Source organism: Sciurus vulgaris (assembly GCF_902686455.1).
Source record: "Sciurus vulgaris genome assembly, chromosome: 3".
NCBI lineage: Eukaryota > Metazoa > Chordata > Mammalia > Rodentia > Sciuridae > Sciurus > Sciurus vulgaris.
In genome coordinates, this window is record NC_136463.1 from 96,631,842 (window position 1) to 96,648,822 (window position 16,981).

General features: G+C 34.5%; 1 protein-coding gene across 5 annotated transcripts in view; it reads right to left on the reverse strand.

Moving 5' to 3' along the window:
* Positions 1-16,981, reverse strand: part of LRP1B (LDL receptor related protein 1B) — a 1,899,381-nt gene that overhangs the window by 1,200,413 nt on the left and 681,987 nt on the right. The gene's annotated exons all lie outside the window — the stretch shown is intronic.

The following is a 16,981-nucleotide window of genomic DNA, read 5'->3' on the forward strand; positions in this document are numbered from 1 at the left end:
AAAGCACTAAAACAAATATATACAAACACTCAGAAACCTATTTAGCTGGTTCCTAAAACTTTGAAGTGTTTTCTCATGTTCTTGCAAGAAGTTGACATTGAATTTCAATCCCTTCAGAGGACTTTTTTTCTTGTTTTTAAAAAATGCCTATCTATTTATTATACAAAATAATCAATTTTCCATTATAGAAATTGCACATTAAAGTCTTTAGCTTTGTCTGATTATAATCATTCTCAATGAATCCAATGTTAATAACAAAATGGGTTTTTTCCCTTCCTGTATAGACCATTTTGTGTAAAGGATGTAAGGCAGAAGTATCCTGATGTATTTAACAAACAGAAAGAAGGCTAACATACTTGAAAGAATAAGCAATTCACTGGTTGGGCCATAGTAAATTGAGATTTGGTCAAATAAGGAGTGCCTGGATTGTATAACTAGATTGAAAGTGAGTTTAGATAAGGAAGTTTTAAATTAAGAAATGAGAGAATGTGAAATATATTTCAAGGATAGTAAATTAACTGGGAATGTATATCTTAGTTGAAAGGTTAATAACAGACAAAACTGAGGTGTGTGGTAAAGAGTGAAAATAAAATTAATCTGCATGTCATTTGCTTTCCTGTTTGGGTTCAACTGTATAGGTAGAAAAACAGAATAGGTGGAGAGATGATTTTAACTAGAATTTTGTCTTTGCCAAGTGAATATGTGGGAATAAGAGAGTAGCTAGGAAGCTCAGGGACAAAGTAAGTGTAGTTGAAGGGTTACGGAAAATAATATTCCTACAAGACAGCTTCCCAAGAAAAATGAAGGGGCAGTGTGGGTGGGGAGGGGGAGGGGAAATTAGTCAAACATTAAACCTCTCCCAGTACACCCTTTCCTGATAACAATGGGCCCTAAAGGAAAGGGGCAAATACTGAATGCTGGGCCCTAAACTTTGACCATCCTCCATCACAAATTATCCCTAAATGGAGGCACAGCAAATATTGAAGCTCTGGGAAACAATGGATCCCAGAGAAAAAAGCAATGGGCAAGATTTGAGTATTCATTCCTCAGAATCTGTGGAGTTTCAACCTTTTTACAACTAACCTCCTAAATTAAAGTTTTAACCTGTACAACCAGCCCCTGAAGGTCAAAACAGCACATACACAGCTTCCAGTGATTACATCATTGTACCCTATAAAACCAAATTCCCTCTGTAACTGACAGTCATTTTCTCATCTGAAAAATGGGCCCCAACACCACCCAAGTCTGCAAAAGAATAAAAGCTTCTCTGAATCCGTTGAGGTCTGCTTCCCGTCCTTTTGCGCTTACAGAAGTGATCACGTGATAGACCATGAAATTTAAGAAAATAAGGGGACAAGTCCAGGACTTAAAGAGTGTGTAAGCCTGTGGAAAGTTGGGAGCATACACCAATAAAATGCTTTTGTATATTTTTGTGGTGAAAATGAACAAGGAGTAACCTTGAAAATTAGGTTGTAGCAGACAGAGAAGATTGTATAAAATCAAGGTGACAGAGCATTTGGGAAAGTCTGGATGTTAGAGAATAATAATTAATACAGGTAGCTGAAGTTTGGTCCAGAAGATGAATGGCTGAAGTATTAGAACATTATTTAAAATCATATTAAATTCAATAAGAACAGAAGTAATGTTTATGAAAATGTGCTAAAATAATAAACAAGAGGAAATTGCTTTTGTGTCAGTAGATGATAATATTAAAGCATAGCTGTGTATAGAATGACATGATATTAGGGAAGGAGAATGGTTTACAAACAATAATGAAGGAAGAGGAGAATAATTCCAGTATCAGGCCTAGGAGTAGGATAATTGTTTGAGGAAAAAAAAAAAGTTCATTTGCAAAGTCTAAAGAGGAATCTGGGAAGGTCAACTTTCTTTATTAAGATTTGGAGGGATTTTAAGAGATTGGTAGGGTATACAGAGGTCTATAAATAAGACTAAACCTCCAAACCATGGAGCTCCAAAGGGCACAGGGGGAGACTGAGGAAGGAAGGCAAAACAAGGGATATTCTGCGCCTTTTGATTTTAGTTATGTGGTAATAGCCTTATATGGGGGAAAGAACATAATGACTCAAGGTGACAGAGGCGAGGGGTAGAGAACAGTGGATTTCTGGTGTTTTCTCTTAACTCCTCATGACTACAGGGAGGGGGCCCAAAGAAATGCAGTTTCAATTCTTTGATTAAAGTGGTGTTTTAGTCAGCATTCTCACTGCTGTGACCAAAAAGACCTGATGAGAACAATTACAGAAGGAAAGTTTATTTTGGTCTCACAATTTTAGAATTTTTAGTCTAAAGATAGTCAACTCCATTCCTCAGGGCCCAACCTAAGGCAGGATATCATGGCAGAAGGGTGTGCCAGTAGAAAGCAGCTCAGGACATAATGATCAGAAAGCAGAGAGAGATTCTCATCATCATGGACAAAATATAAACCCCAAAGGCATGCCCCCAAAGACCCACCTCCTCCAGCCACTCCCTACCTGCCTACAGTTACCACTTGGTTAAACCCAGTGAGCAAGTTAATGCACTGATTAGGTTAAGCCTCTTGTAACCCAATCATTTTACCTCTGAACTTTTGTTCATTGTCTCACACATGAGCTTTTGGGGGACACCTAATCTAAACCATAAAAAGGGGTTAGCAGGAACAGCTTCATTTTTCCTGGACTGGGCCCAACATGGGCCAATAAATCCCTTTTCTTCATGAAGGTTTTAAAGGGCTAATGGTCAATTGCAAACAAAAGTGACCAAAAAATACAACTTGTAAAAATTTACAATGGGCTTCTTGATTATTTAGTGTCCAAAAGGGGGATAAAGACACATGATAATAATGTGATGCTAAGAAAATTATAGTTATCCTAACTATAGTATTTTCTCTAAGTGATGGACAGATTTATAATTGATACATCACAGCCTTCCTTTTAGTAAGTCAAATTTCAGGTCTGATTATGGTTTTTCTAAGTGCAATAAGGTATTTGTACCAGCATTGTGACCACAACAGTTTACAACTACCTGCTAAGTAGCTGTCTCTACTTATAACTCCCCAAGGGCAGGAAACATCTGGATGTCCACAGAGCCCAGCACATTGACCCATGTTGATTATATTTTTTACAAATATTTATTCAATAGGTAAATAAAAGTACCAGCAAGGCAACATTTTTGAACAATATGAAACTGGCATAAATATGAAACTCTGAGGGAAAAAAAAGTCTCTGAAATATCAAAAACCCTCCTCTTCTGGAAAAAATAATAGTCTGTTTTCCATGCATGATTTAAGTCCCATTAAGACACAGTTTGCATCATCTAACCACAAAGATGAGATGAAGATGTTGGAGTAAATAAATAGTCATCATACAAAATAGTTTACATTGGTTGAATCAGCTTGGGAATTTTTTTTTCCTCTCAAATTCTTTGTAACCCAGGTCAGATTAATTCCCTGCATTCAAAGGACAAAAACATAATCTTTCGTTTATACTCATTTATACCCATTGGCTGTTAACTTCATGGTAACTTAAGTCTCCAGAACCAATTCGTCAGGTTTCAATTCTATTTTAATGAAGTTTGTATAAATCAATTTCTCCCGCCAAAGCCTTCTGTCGGACATAAAATGTCTTGTCTTTTATTTGCAAGACCATCCATCCATATTTCAAATTTGTAGTTTCTTATCTATTTTACTTATTGTGATTAAATTAATGACACCTAGTCTAGTCTGTATCACTAAGTTGGGCCTTCACAGAAGTACCTTTAAAATACTTCTAATTTAATTCCAACAGTACCTAAAATTGAATATTTATTTAATATTTAAACACTTCAGTTCAACTACAGCTTCATATCTGATCTTAGAGTATATAATTCTCCTGTTTTACAATAAGAATAGATGAAAATGCCTCATCCATTTTTTATATTTCTGGAAAAAATGGGCCTTAACATACAGAAAAAGAAAGTTTAAGTATCTGTGTTGTGCCTTGTGTGTTACCATATTAGCAGCAATCAATTTCCTAAAGCCAAAAATGTAATAATTTTCCCAATTGGAAAGTAGACAACATATAATTTAAAATTTTGAGTTTGAATGGCTATTACTGTGTAAAACATGGTCCTACACCTCACAGAAATTTGTATCTATGATACAAATATATTTTGTAATTTTTTGAAAGGTGTGGGAATACTTCTGAAACAATTTTCCAGTTTGGACTTTATTAGGATTGGAAGAGTTGCATATCCAGCTATATTGAGTCAGTAATAAGGAAACAACCTTTCTGTGACCTCATAAAGGGTCTGATAGTACTTTATTTAATATTCTAGATCACTAAACCAAAAATCCTCAGGCAGTTCTTGTTTAGATTAGCACTGGTGCACAGTAGATATGTTGTGTCTTGGTTGTATGCAGTGAAATAAAAGAAAACTTCAAAGTGTTTCAACATCCTAAGTCCCTCACTAAGTGTTAATTGCCTCTTCAAAAGAATGATTACATATTCCATCTGTATCTGAATAGCAAAGAATTGTTGTAATTTTGTACATTGGAAATATTTATGCTTGTTTTGGGAATTATTTCTCACAGAAACTATTATATATCCCCAAAATCATAGATGACAAATGGAAATAGAAAAAGCTTCAGAAGAAATAAGGAAAATGTTTTTTTAGTGAAAAAAGAAAACAAAAAAACAATAAACTAAGCAATCAAATAGCAAATGCTTATATGTCAACAAGAATAGGTTAGCCAGGAAATCAAAAAGTGAGAAGAGACTTTGATACTCAAAAAGGATATCTCTGTACTTAGACTTTTTTTAAAGGGGAGTAGTTTCTTCCTAACAAAGTAATTATTTTAATTTGCACGAGGAAGATAATGATATGTCAAGAGTTTAAAAATACAATTCATGTTTCCTATGTGGGCTTCCAGTTTTGCTTTGCTTTGTTTTGTTTTCTGAGTTGATGGGCTGTGAAATCCTGTGCAAGGTACAAATTAAAGTACAGTGATTCCAGGTTGGTGTGTATTGCTCTCAGCCCTTTGGTAACACCTGCCTTTGTCTCTGGGCTCCTGAAAGACATGAGTTGTTAATACCAGACAAGCCATTTTGTCCTGGCTAGTTTATCCACACTGATCTTCTAACACTCTGTAGCCTATTGAACCTCATTTTTAGAGATTCCCCACTGCTCACCTGTCCCCTCAAAAGGGAAGCACAACTCTATAGTGATACGGGTTTCCTTTCATTAACAATGAGAAAAAATATATATGGCTAAATGACATGCATAGGGAATTCAGAACGATTGCTAATAGTTTTATTTCAAATTGTAATTCATCTAAGTGCTTAAGATTTATCATCTTCATCCTCTTTTCTTAGACATCAAGGTCTTTACTACCTATAATGGGCATCTATTGATACTATGAATGCTATCTGATGTAATGTTTTCACTATACCTTTTATTAACAAGATCTGGTCCAGTGCCTATAAAATGCCTACTTACTCTTTAGAACTTTGTAGTAAAATTGCCTTTATTAATTGGGATCTCACGTGTAGAGATTCATGTGTGAGTGTAAAAAGTGTTAGAAGTAATGTCTGGATGGGATTTGGAATTCCAAGGAAACTAAAGAATCTTCCAAAACAGAACAAAAATAGACTGTGAAGTATAGCTCAGTGAAGAGTGCTTGTTCATCATGTGCAAGTCCCTTGGTTCCATCTCCAGTACTGTCAAAAAAGCAAAATAAAACAAAAATAAATGGTTGTTAGAAAGTATGGATATATTTGATCAAATATGAGTTGGCTTAAGAAAGCCAAATAGAACAAAATAAAATAGAAAATTTACCATCAGAAAGAGAGTGAGAACCATTTAACATGGCTTCACATATTTAACCATGTTTGGCAGACTCAAGATATTAAAAATGCACAGACAATCATAAGTCACACAGTTAAAATAAATGATAAAAATTAATGACTTATCAGAGACATGAAATAATCATAAAGATTTTGAAGTTCATACTACTCATTTTGTAGTATCTCAAGAAAAAAATCTGAATTTGAGGCATAAAAATGAGAGTGTAAGGCTGAAAATACATGAGATATGCAGCAGGGAGGGATTTTAAGGGAAAAGGAAGAGAGAAGGAAACAATGGAGAAGACAAAAAAGAGAGAAAATGGGAGAAATGGAAGGGGAAAGATGGCTACAGGTGAATCTTTCTCTCATAAATAACTTTAATTGGGGTTTCCTGAGGCAGTAGGCAGCCCTCAAAGGATCCTCTACAACTATTCTCTGCATTTCCATGTAGGTATTTGGGAACTCTTTGCTACAACACAGCATGGATTTTCCCTTATACATTTCAGATATACTGAATATTTTAACTTCTTTATGTAATTTTATATCTGGAGGAAATCTTAATGATATTGTCCAAACATACCATTGTACTGGTGATCAAAGGAACAGCTAATTCATGACCAGTTCTCTGCTATCCTCAGATTCTACCATGAATTTTATTAAACATACTAGGATTCAACACCCATGTGGTGAGTGATCAACTTTCTCATTGCTTTGTTGAAATGTAGCTTAAAGCACTAGTTACAACCAAATTTATATTATCCCCTTCTTTCAAATCAAATTATATTGAAGCACTGTTTATCCACTTAAAAAGTTGTATCTCTCAGCCCTTTACACAAATAACTGTGAGCTGAAATGAGAGACATGCAGATGTTGTTCCATTAGGTTTCTGGAAAACTCCTTACAAATGGGATGACTTTCTTGGTAGGAATATTTTATTCTTTTTCTCCCTTCCTCCTGGAATGTAAATGTGATAGTTAGAGCTGGAGTGGCCATTGTTTATCACTAGTTATATTAGTTACTTTCATTGCTGTCACCAAAATACTTGACAAGAACAATTCCCAGAAGGAAAAATTCATTTTGGCTCATTCTGTCAGAGGTGCTTAGTCAATGTGACCATGGACTCTATTGCTCTAGGCCTGAGGTGAGGCAGAACATTAATGATGGAAGGGAGTGGAAGAGAAAAGCTGCTCAGCTCTTGGTAGCCAGGAAACAGAGAGTGAGGAACCAAGAATAAAATATAATATCCAAGGGCATGTCACCAAGTGATCTGCTTTTTCTAGTCACACTCTACTTGCCTATAGTTACAACCCAGTAACCCATTCTAATTATTAATCCATCAAATGGATAATCCACCAGTTAGGTTACAGCTCTCATAATATTATCATTTCACCTTCCAGTATTGCTGCATTGGATATCATGTATTCAATATGTAAGCCTTTTGGGGTACACTTTGTATCACAACCATAACACTAGGCTTCCTTGAAGATAAAGATAAGAGACAAGTTTGGCAGAACAGAAGTAAAGAAGGAGTCAGGGACACAGATCATGTCATGGAATCATCTTACTTCTATGTAACATCTACTTCTGGACTATGTAGTTTTTACCTGCCAGAAAAACAAACCTGTGTCTATGTTACCAGTCTTTTTAAGACCTCTGTTTTTCCCAACCAAATGCAATTTCTCCAATTCCTCACTGATATGACATACTATGCAAAGCAATGCTCAAGATTTAAAAAAAAAAAATGAAAAAAGTATAGCACTCAGAGGCTACGGCGGTCAATTACAGTGAGCACTAGATACTTAATAAACTGTATCTGGGTTAGTTGGAGGGTATGATGTAAAGGTTTGGGCAACAAGGCTATGTGGAAAAATGCAAGAAAAACATGATTAAGCTATAGAACTACAGAATCTGTTGGAAGGAAAAAGGCTAAAAACAGCTAGCTTAGTGAATTTTATAATACAAAATGCTAGTATTTGCAGGAGGTACAAATTGTTAGGCATTGACTACATTTCTAAAGAAATGGTTATTAGAATTCCTCTCCCTGGAGACCTTCCAAATAGGGTAGAGATAGCAATCTGTGTAGAGAAGTTGGGTTTAATCCAGCCTGAAGGCAGATGGATGAACTGGATGACCTCTGAGAGTCCCTTCTGGTCCTATTATCCTACAGTTCTATTTCACATGGAGAGAAAGTTATTGCTGCTTCTTTATTTGTAGTTATAGTCATCAAGAAGACCTTTGCTTCCCTTCTGCATACTGCAGATATTTCTGGTAAACAAGAAGTCACAAAACAGAAAGGAACAAATCACTTATAACCAAACACAGAAGTGAGTCTTTCTAACAAAGTGCACATTGTTTGTTGGAGGCCAAGGATTCCAGCATTCAGTCTAGGACATACCATCCCTTAAATAACTCTAAAGCACAGTCCCGTGCACTTTCACGCTCCATCACTCCCTCGTGACTACTTTTGTGCTTGTCATCTCTGCAAGTTTATTGTGTCCTTGTGGGTAGGTCAAGCAACCCAGGTAAGAGTTAAATATTAGTGTCTCCCCTGACCTCTACACACACACACATACACATATAGGACAGAAAGGCAGAAAAGATAAAGTAAATTGAGGCACATTTGCATTGAAAAGCTTATCTCAAAAGGTAAGTTATACTGGGTTATATGGAATTACTAGGATTTCAATCTAAACATATTTCTGCACATTCTGTTTTGTACGATTAATTGATGTACTGAAAAGGAACCAATATCATTTGACTGGGAGTAGGACATAATACTCAAAGAAAGATCATGATTATTGGAAGTCTCACACTGGTTTTGGAAACACCAACAAATGAAATGATAGCAAGCAAAAGGCATAGAAATAGAAATATATTTTAATTTCATGAATAATCCTTTCAGCTGGGAATTCCATAGACATAAGCAAGAAAAATTCCAAGAATGCACACTCATATACATATAAATTTTTATATATATTTCTAAACAATATATTTTATATTTAGTTTTATATTAATAAATATTTAGAGGTTATTACATAAATCATGTAGAATAAACAGCATTTATACCTATTCATATTTCTTTCCTGACTTTCTATAGATAGCTAAACTAATGTTTAATAACTAGCTAAAAATTAGACAATTCAGGTTCTTAGTGCTTCCTCTCTGAGATCATTGGAGAGTTCCCTGAGCCACTTCTTAAATGGTATAGATTTTTTTCTTGGCACTCTCTAGTTTCATAACTACCCTGGATGAGAACACACCACATGTTTCAGCTAATGGAACTGAAAAGTGCTCTTCAGGGCTTGTCACTCCCTGTGTCTAACACTCAGACCTTGGCTCACAGGAATACTGACCTAATCCTGAGAAGCTCAGTGAACAGAATGATCTCACTTTAGTTGGCAACGTTTGGTTTCCACGACCACAGCAGTTGTCTGGACTGGTCTTACAATTTCTGGGGCAGGGAGAGATCAGTCATTAGATTCCATGCTTTTTCTTAATCACAAGCATAATGGGGAGATGGAATACAAATTTTGAGTTAATGCAAATAAGTCTAAGTGGTTTATTTTTTTCTCAAAAGATTAATCTTTAATGAAGAGTTGTAAATATCTAAACTCAAATATGCAGGTACATTTAGAAAGTCTGGGGAAATTTAAAATATATACATATATGTTTCTGCATCTCCATAGGAGTGAAAAATAAATTGCTGTTTGATTTGACTCTGAAGTCACTGACTATGGTGAGCTCAGTAGTCACCAGTATCATAGTTCTTACATTTTTCTGAGCATCACTCAGTACATTGAAATATTCCATTACGATGGCTTTCTAACTTATTTAAGCTGCTAGAAAACAAAAATAGCAGAGGCTCAGTAGCTTAAAACAACAAAATTTATTTCTCACAATTCTATGGGCTGGGAAGACCAAAATCCAGTGCAGGCAAATTTAATATTTGGTGACCATTCACTTCTTGGTTCATAGAACTAGGTCTTAAGTTACATCCTCACATAATAGAAGAGGTAAAAGCGTCCCCTTGGTCCTATTTTATAAGGCACTAATTCTATGAGTTGAAGGTTCTGCCTTCATGACAATAATTACCTCCCAAATGCCCTGCCTTCTCATTCTATCATCTTGGTAATTAGTTTCAACACAAATTTCAGGGTGACACACATTGAGACTATAGCAGATGGCATTAATATACATGTGATTCAGTGAAATAGGGTTTATTATATAAATGTTAGCAGTGGATTAGAGAAAAGAAAGCAGAAGTAGTTTTTCTCTGAAGTTTTGTTAAGCATTGAAAACACTGGCTTAAAGGTTTGAAAATATTTAACAATAGATCCCAGCATTATGTGTAATTATAATGCACTAATAAAATAAGTAGTTTTTAAAAAATTTTAAAAATAAAAAGAGAAAGAACTCTTGAGAATGTCCTCTATGGAATCTTTAAGATTTTTCTAGAATTTCAGATTTGCCTTGACGAAACTCAATTCCTCCAAATATTTATTAGTTAGTTCTCATCAGAACAGTATTATGTTGTTTAGGCAAAATTTAAACTTTTTTCATTGAATGAAATCCTTCCGTATTCCATTATGAAAGTTGAATTCCTAAAGGGACATTTTTAAACTTCCTATTGTTAAAAGTGGAGCTTGAGTTAAAAGAGTTAAAATAAATTTCCTTCCCCTTCCACATCCCCCACCAAATGAAAGCACTAATTTTTCTCAAGGGGACAGCGCTAACAGTCAGATTGAGACATTGAATTATGCAAGCTGGTTATACAGTCGTTCAGCTTGTTGTTCACTCAGCACATTTTCTTCTGTTCAATCAATTAATAAAACTGACAGGGAATATATAGTTAGTTCAAAAATGTCTTTCAGTTGATTTTCTACAAGCCCTCTTGCTGCTTTGAGAACAGGTCAGGAAGGATGCTGAAGCATAACAATTTTTACACCTCTGTGAGTTGTATGTTAAGGCCCAGTAGACAAAACTAGTGGACGAAAACTCAAGGTCACAGTGTTTAAACTTTGCTCTCAAACTGATATTCTCTGTGACTCCTGGGGATACCATTCAACATCAGCTACCTACTTTAATTCCTTGATTTTTTTAAAAATATCAAATTTCTCATGTCAAAAACCAAATAATGAATCATAGGAGATTTAGCCTCACATTTGAGGTTGAGTAGAGAGCTGAGTGACAGATTGTTATAATTCATCCTTTTGAATAATATTGAAAGAATCATATATTTTCCAAAGTTAAGGGACAAGAGAGCAAAACTTAGGTATTATCCAACCAGGTAGCTTTTCACTGGATTGCTAACTATGGAATTCTGGTTGCTTAAAATAGTGAATATACCTTCCAAATTACTAGCTTTTGTATGAAAAGGAATTCATTTAATATGGTCCACCATGGTGTCCACTTTGACTTTCACTTAAGTATACTATATCCAAAAGACATATTCAAGAACAACCCCAGATACACATCGATTTGAGAGTTGATTAAAATGAAGAGACACATGCCTGTTTAGCTCAATGCTTTATGGTTATAATAATGTACTTTTTACTTTCTAAAAATTAATGACCTAGTCTGCTACAAATGTGCAATAATTCTAGCTTTCATATGCTTAATATTTAAACACTATCATACAACACCCCTATAATGCTATTGAGAATATATCCTAGTATCATTTTTCACTTTCTTGTTCTTTACAGTTTTATGCAATGCATTTTAAGTAGGTTATACTGCATGCATTCTTTTTCTAATATAAATCCTCTATGTATGTTACAACATTTTTTTGGCCTCAAACTCATCTATCTCCACTCAGGATCCTATACTTCATTTTTATCAAAGAACTCAGAACTCTCTTGAGCATACACTGCTTCTCATGCATTTGTGCCTTTGTGTATGTAGTTCCCTATTTTTTAATGTTCTTCCTTTATTCATTTGCCTACTCAACTCTTAGAGTGAGATGCAAATCAACAATCAGCTCTCTTGGGAAATCTTCCTGTATTCCCGCAAGCAAAATTAGATCTTCCTCATTTTATTCTTCCTCAGCAATTTTGACCTGCCTCCATTATAACATGGGAATTCCATGAAGGCAGAAAATAGGACTTTCCATATCCCCAATGCTCAGAATATTGTCTGGAATATTGACAATGCTCAATAAAAACTTATTGAAACTAATGAAGTAAATGAATATAGGGAAAACTTTATTGTGCTTCTACTGGCACATTTTAAAAATTCATTTTGGCCACATACCCATTATTATTTCCTACATTATTTATTTCCCATCATATCAGGAAGGGAAGAGTGAGGAAAAGATACAAATAATGATTCCCAAGACTCATGAATATTCATATACACTAACAATTTCAAAAGTGGTAGACAATCAACATTTCTCTTCTGTGAGAGAGAGATGATTATGGGTAGGAAACTCAAGTTTTCTGTTTTTGTGATTTTGCACGAGCCTTCCTGTAGTGCCAAGGATCAAATCTGGTGCCTCAGGCCTCTCAGGCAAGTGCTCTGCCACTGAGCTGAACCCCAGCTCTACACAAACTTTCTAAGAGTCTAGTGCATTTGGAAAATAGTCACCACAGGATATTTTCACACCAAAGAATAAGCTCCATACTAAAAAGCAATTGCTAATTCTGCTATTATAGATATCAGGTGAACCCACATAATTAACATTCTATTGGGGTAGAAGTGACTTGTTTTTCCCTTGCATCAAAACTAACTGAAAATAGAGTGCAATTCAGCATGCATCCATGATGCACCAGGATTCTAATGACAGAACAGTCTGAATTAAAAATATTAAAAGAAAGGAAAAAAAATATATAAACATGAAAATAGTTCAGTTTGAAAATAGTTTCAAAAGAGAGAGAGAGAATCTGAAATTATGTTTTAATGAAGAAACCCTCCTCTCTTTTTGAAAGGCTTCTGTTTCACATTATTTTAAGCTATCCATAGGTTTATACATAATTTTTTAATATTTACTTTTTTTGTTTTTTTTCATAGCTTTTCTTATAAAACAAATTTGGGGCCTGAGAACAGGAATTTAGTATAATATTAACATTAATTAAAGTATAAATCTTCCACAGAAGGCTTCCCTTCCAATCAAAAAAAAATATTTTAGATTACTCTTTTGAATGTTCATCTGCAATATATGGTCAAATTATCATTTTTTCCCAGAGGAGTACACTTATGAGTATACTCAGTGTACACTTAGTACACTTAGTACACTTACCTGTTTCCTTAAGTCCACACTTACAGTCAGTTAAAAAATGAATTCTAAAGCTCATCAGTAGGATTAGTTTAGCAATTATTACACCTGATAAATCACTGTTAAGAAGTTATATATCTGTACAAGAGTATTTCTCATTTTATAGTATTAATAGAACTAAGACCTAGACACATACATATATATATAATATATATACACACATACAACATCCGTATGTATTTATAAGAGTCTTTAATAAGTACAAAAGCATAATTTCATGTAGGTTGTAGGTATCATTTGTCATTGTAAATAATATCACCCTCATTTGATCATGACACAGTGGTCCCATGTATCGAATTATACTATGTCCCATAAAAATACAAATATTATGTTAACATTTTTTTAAAAGAATGAAACACTTGTCAATAATTTATTCTTCCTAGGAATTATTTTGCTTCTGAGAAGCATTAAACTTGACCTTGAAATCAATCAGTGTTAAGAATCCAACCTTTACCTAACAATTATTTAAATCTTTTTGAGAGGACATGCTTACACCTGGGATAGATTTGATACTAACTGATCATCTTAGCACAAATCAACACAAATAAAATAAAACAGAAATAAAAGGAGACATGTGATTCAGTGGAATAGAACAGAAGACCGAGAAATAAACTCATGCCAAACTGATTTGCAACAAGGGTGTCAAAAACACACTTTGAAGAAAACAGAGCCACTTCAAAGAATAGTGTTAGGAATACTATTCTACATTTGCATGTAGAAGATTGAAACTAGATCCCTATCTTCTACCCTGAACAAAAATCAACTCAAAATAAATCAAACACATTAATGTAAAACCTGAAAGTGAAAATTCTGAAATATCTAAGATATTGGAACAGGCACTGATTTCTTGAAAAGGCCTCTAAAACCTCAGGAAATAAAGGAAGAATTAATACATAGTACTACATCACATTAAAAAGCTTCTGCACGGCATTGGAAACAACACCAGAGTTTTGAAAGAGCACACAAAATGGACAAAAATCTTTGCTAGCAGTTAATCTGACAGAGAATAATAGCCAGAACTACAAAGAACTCAAAATTTAACAACAAAAGAATGCGTAATCTAATCAACAAATGGGCACATGAGCTAAACAGACAATTCCCAAAAGATAATGTTCAAAATGGCAAACAAACATGAAAAAAACACTCATGTTTAGCCATCCCGGAAGTGCTAATCAAAAGTACCTTGAGGTTCCATCTCACCCCAGTCAGAATAGTTATTATCAGCAAACAAACAAACAGGAGAAAACAAATGCAGGCAAGGATATGCAGGGGGACGGGTGGGGAGCTTTACATAATGTTGGTAGGAATGTAAATTAGTGTAGCCTCTATGAAAAACAGTATGGAGCTCCTCAAAAACTGATTACCATCTGATCCAGCAATCCCACTGCCCAGGAAATGAGGTCAGCATACAAAAGAAGACACCTGCATACCCAGGTTTATTGCAGCACTACTCAAAACAGCCAAGCTATGGAAACATCTTGGTGCTCATCAACAGATGAATGGATAAAGAAAATATAGCATGCACACACACACACACACACACACACACACACACACTCACACATACACACAATGGAGTATTATCACCCACAAAGAAGAATTCAATCATGTCCTTTGAAGCAAAAAAAGATTCCGTGAAAATCACAGAGTGACTGCTAGGGATATGGAAGGGGACCAGAAAGAAGGAGAGAACTGAGGATAAGAGGTCAGAAAGGAAAGTGGATAGAATTAAAGCACTATACCTACATATATAGAAATATCACAGTGAAAACCAGTCATTTGTACAGTAATATACATTACTGGTTTTAGTAAAAATAAAATAAAGTAGGATTTATTCTTTTGCTGCAGGAGCTTTACTAATCCAAAGTGGTCTGAGCACACAAACCTGAGTCTTCCTGGCTAACCCCCTTCTTTTGTTTTGGTCTCTAGACTTATTAATATTTCAAGTAAAACACCCTGGTCAAGCTGCTCTTCAGTGCTTAAACTTCACAGAGCTTCAGATACTCTTTCTACAGGATTGCTCTCAATGTACCTTTTCTCCATGGTTTTGTTTAAATATATCACCACTTTGCACTGCAAATATAATCTAACTATGGTTCTAAGTAAAAAGAGGCTCCTCTTCCTTTATGTCCTCTTAAATATTAACTTAATGAATTATATTATGAAGGTCAAATTTTAAAATAACATTTTGATACATCTTAGTAGATCTAGTCTCTATTATTGATTTTGCTCACTTCTAGCACTCTTTGAATGATGGAGAGGATTTCTGTAGAAATATCCTGTATTGAGAGACCTTGTATTTTATAGAATATTTCTTTAATCATGCAATTTAGATAGGGTGATAATATTACTACTTTGAATTATTGTGTAGGAAGAGATGAAAGTTTTGAAAATACAATGTAGAGATTTTACAAGTTCTTATTGTAAAAGTTTTACAAGCACATATTTATATATTGCTATACTCATATAAAAATTCCATTTTTCTTTCTTCAAATGGAACCAAATTATGGAGATTAAAATATCAATGTTATAGAAAATCATTAATAATAGATATCTTTTCATTATTTTCACTAGAAAGAAATTGATTTTTCTAGGAAACATTCAGAAAACAATTCAGTTGATACAGAATCACTCCCAAGACCAGAATATAACCTCTGTTATATAAATATAAGTGTTTTATTTTTGTCCAAATACTTTGGTTTTATTTGAGTCTCCTGCTTTACTACAATTATGTACCCTCATCTGAGATCACAAACTAAATTTTATCAGAAAACTCAGATATATTTCCATATTATTCATAGCACTGAAATATGTCTAAGATATTCAAATTTGTATAATAACATCTGAGAAAGTATTTGGCGATGTGAAAACTTCATTGTTTTAAAAGCTTAGTCACACATATCAATCTGAAAAACATTCAATAAATGTAATAAGCAGCTTAAATTATATCTAAAGGGATAGAATTAGATTCTAGAAACTATAATTAATTTCTAAAAAGAAAATTAAACTCTTAAAATCCTCTTAATTTGTAATTCTGTATTTTATTTTTGTTACATTCTTCTTAAATATATAATTCTTAAAAAGAATGCATGTCACAAATTCTTTAAATTAAACAAAATCTTGTTCTTATTACACATGAATTCATAACTGAAACTAAGAACTCTTTCCGTGATCCTTTCAGAGTTCAAGGTTAAGAAGGGAATGGGAAAGGAAGGAACCTGATGAAGACCTTGAGCTTCCCAATGGAATCTGGGAAGCTATCCCCAGAACCAGTGTTTGTACATCGCTTTGGAAAGAAGGGAAAGATCCAATTTCTATGGTATTTCAACATCCCCCCCTCTTCAAATAATCTGAGATCTGCTGTTCTTTTCCCAGTATAACACTCTGTCTCTGGTCTTGAATCCAGTTTACTTTAGTCCAGAGCTGAGAAAATGCTTGCATGCTCTGGCAAGTGCCATCTATGTTTTGTTAATTGTACAAAGTTTTAAAAAATAGTTGCTGATTTTGAACACTTTAAACACATATAGAAATAAAGATCCTCCTGGAAAACTGCAACTTTTGGTGCCTATGACCTTTCCCTACATAGCAGCAACAAGATTGTGAACATGTCCAGAGATCAGACATGGATCCCCAGATTCCTACAACTCCCTTTATTCCTAATCCCTAAATGAGGGACAGGTTCCTACGGACACCTTAACTTCGTTAACCTTTGTGTTCCATTCAGTCTGAGAAACAACAATAGAGACTTCTGGTTTAGTTTCTTTGCTGGTCCCACCTTGCAGCCTGATTCACTTGGCTGATCCCTTAATTCTGTTTTATTTCTGGGTCCTTACCTTGATCCTTGATGGTCTTTCCATGCTCACATTTCTTGGTCTCATGTTCCATTCTCCCTGCT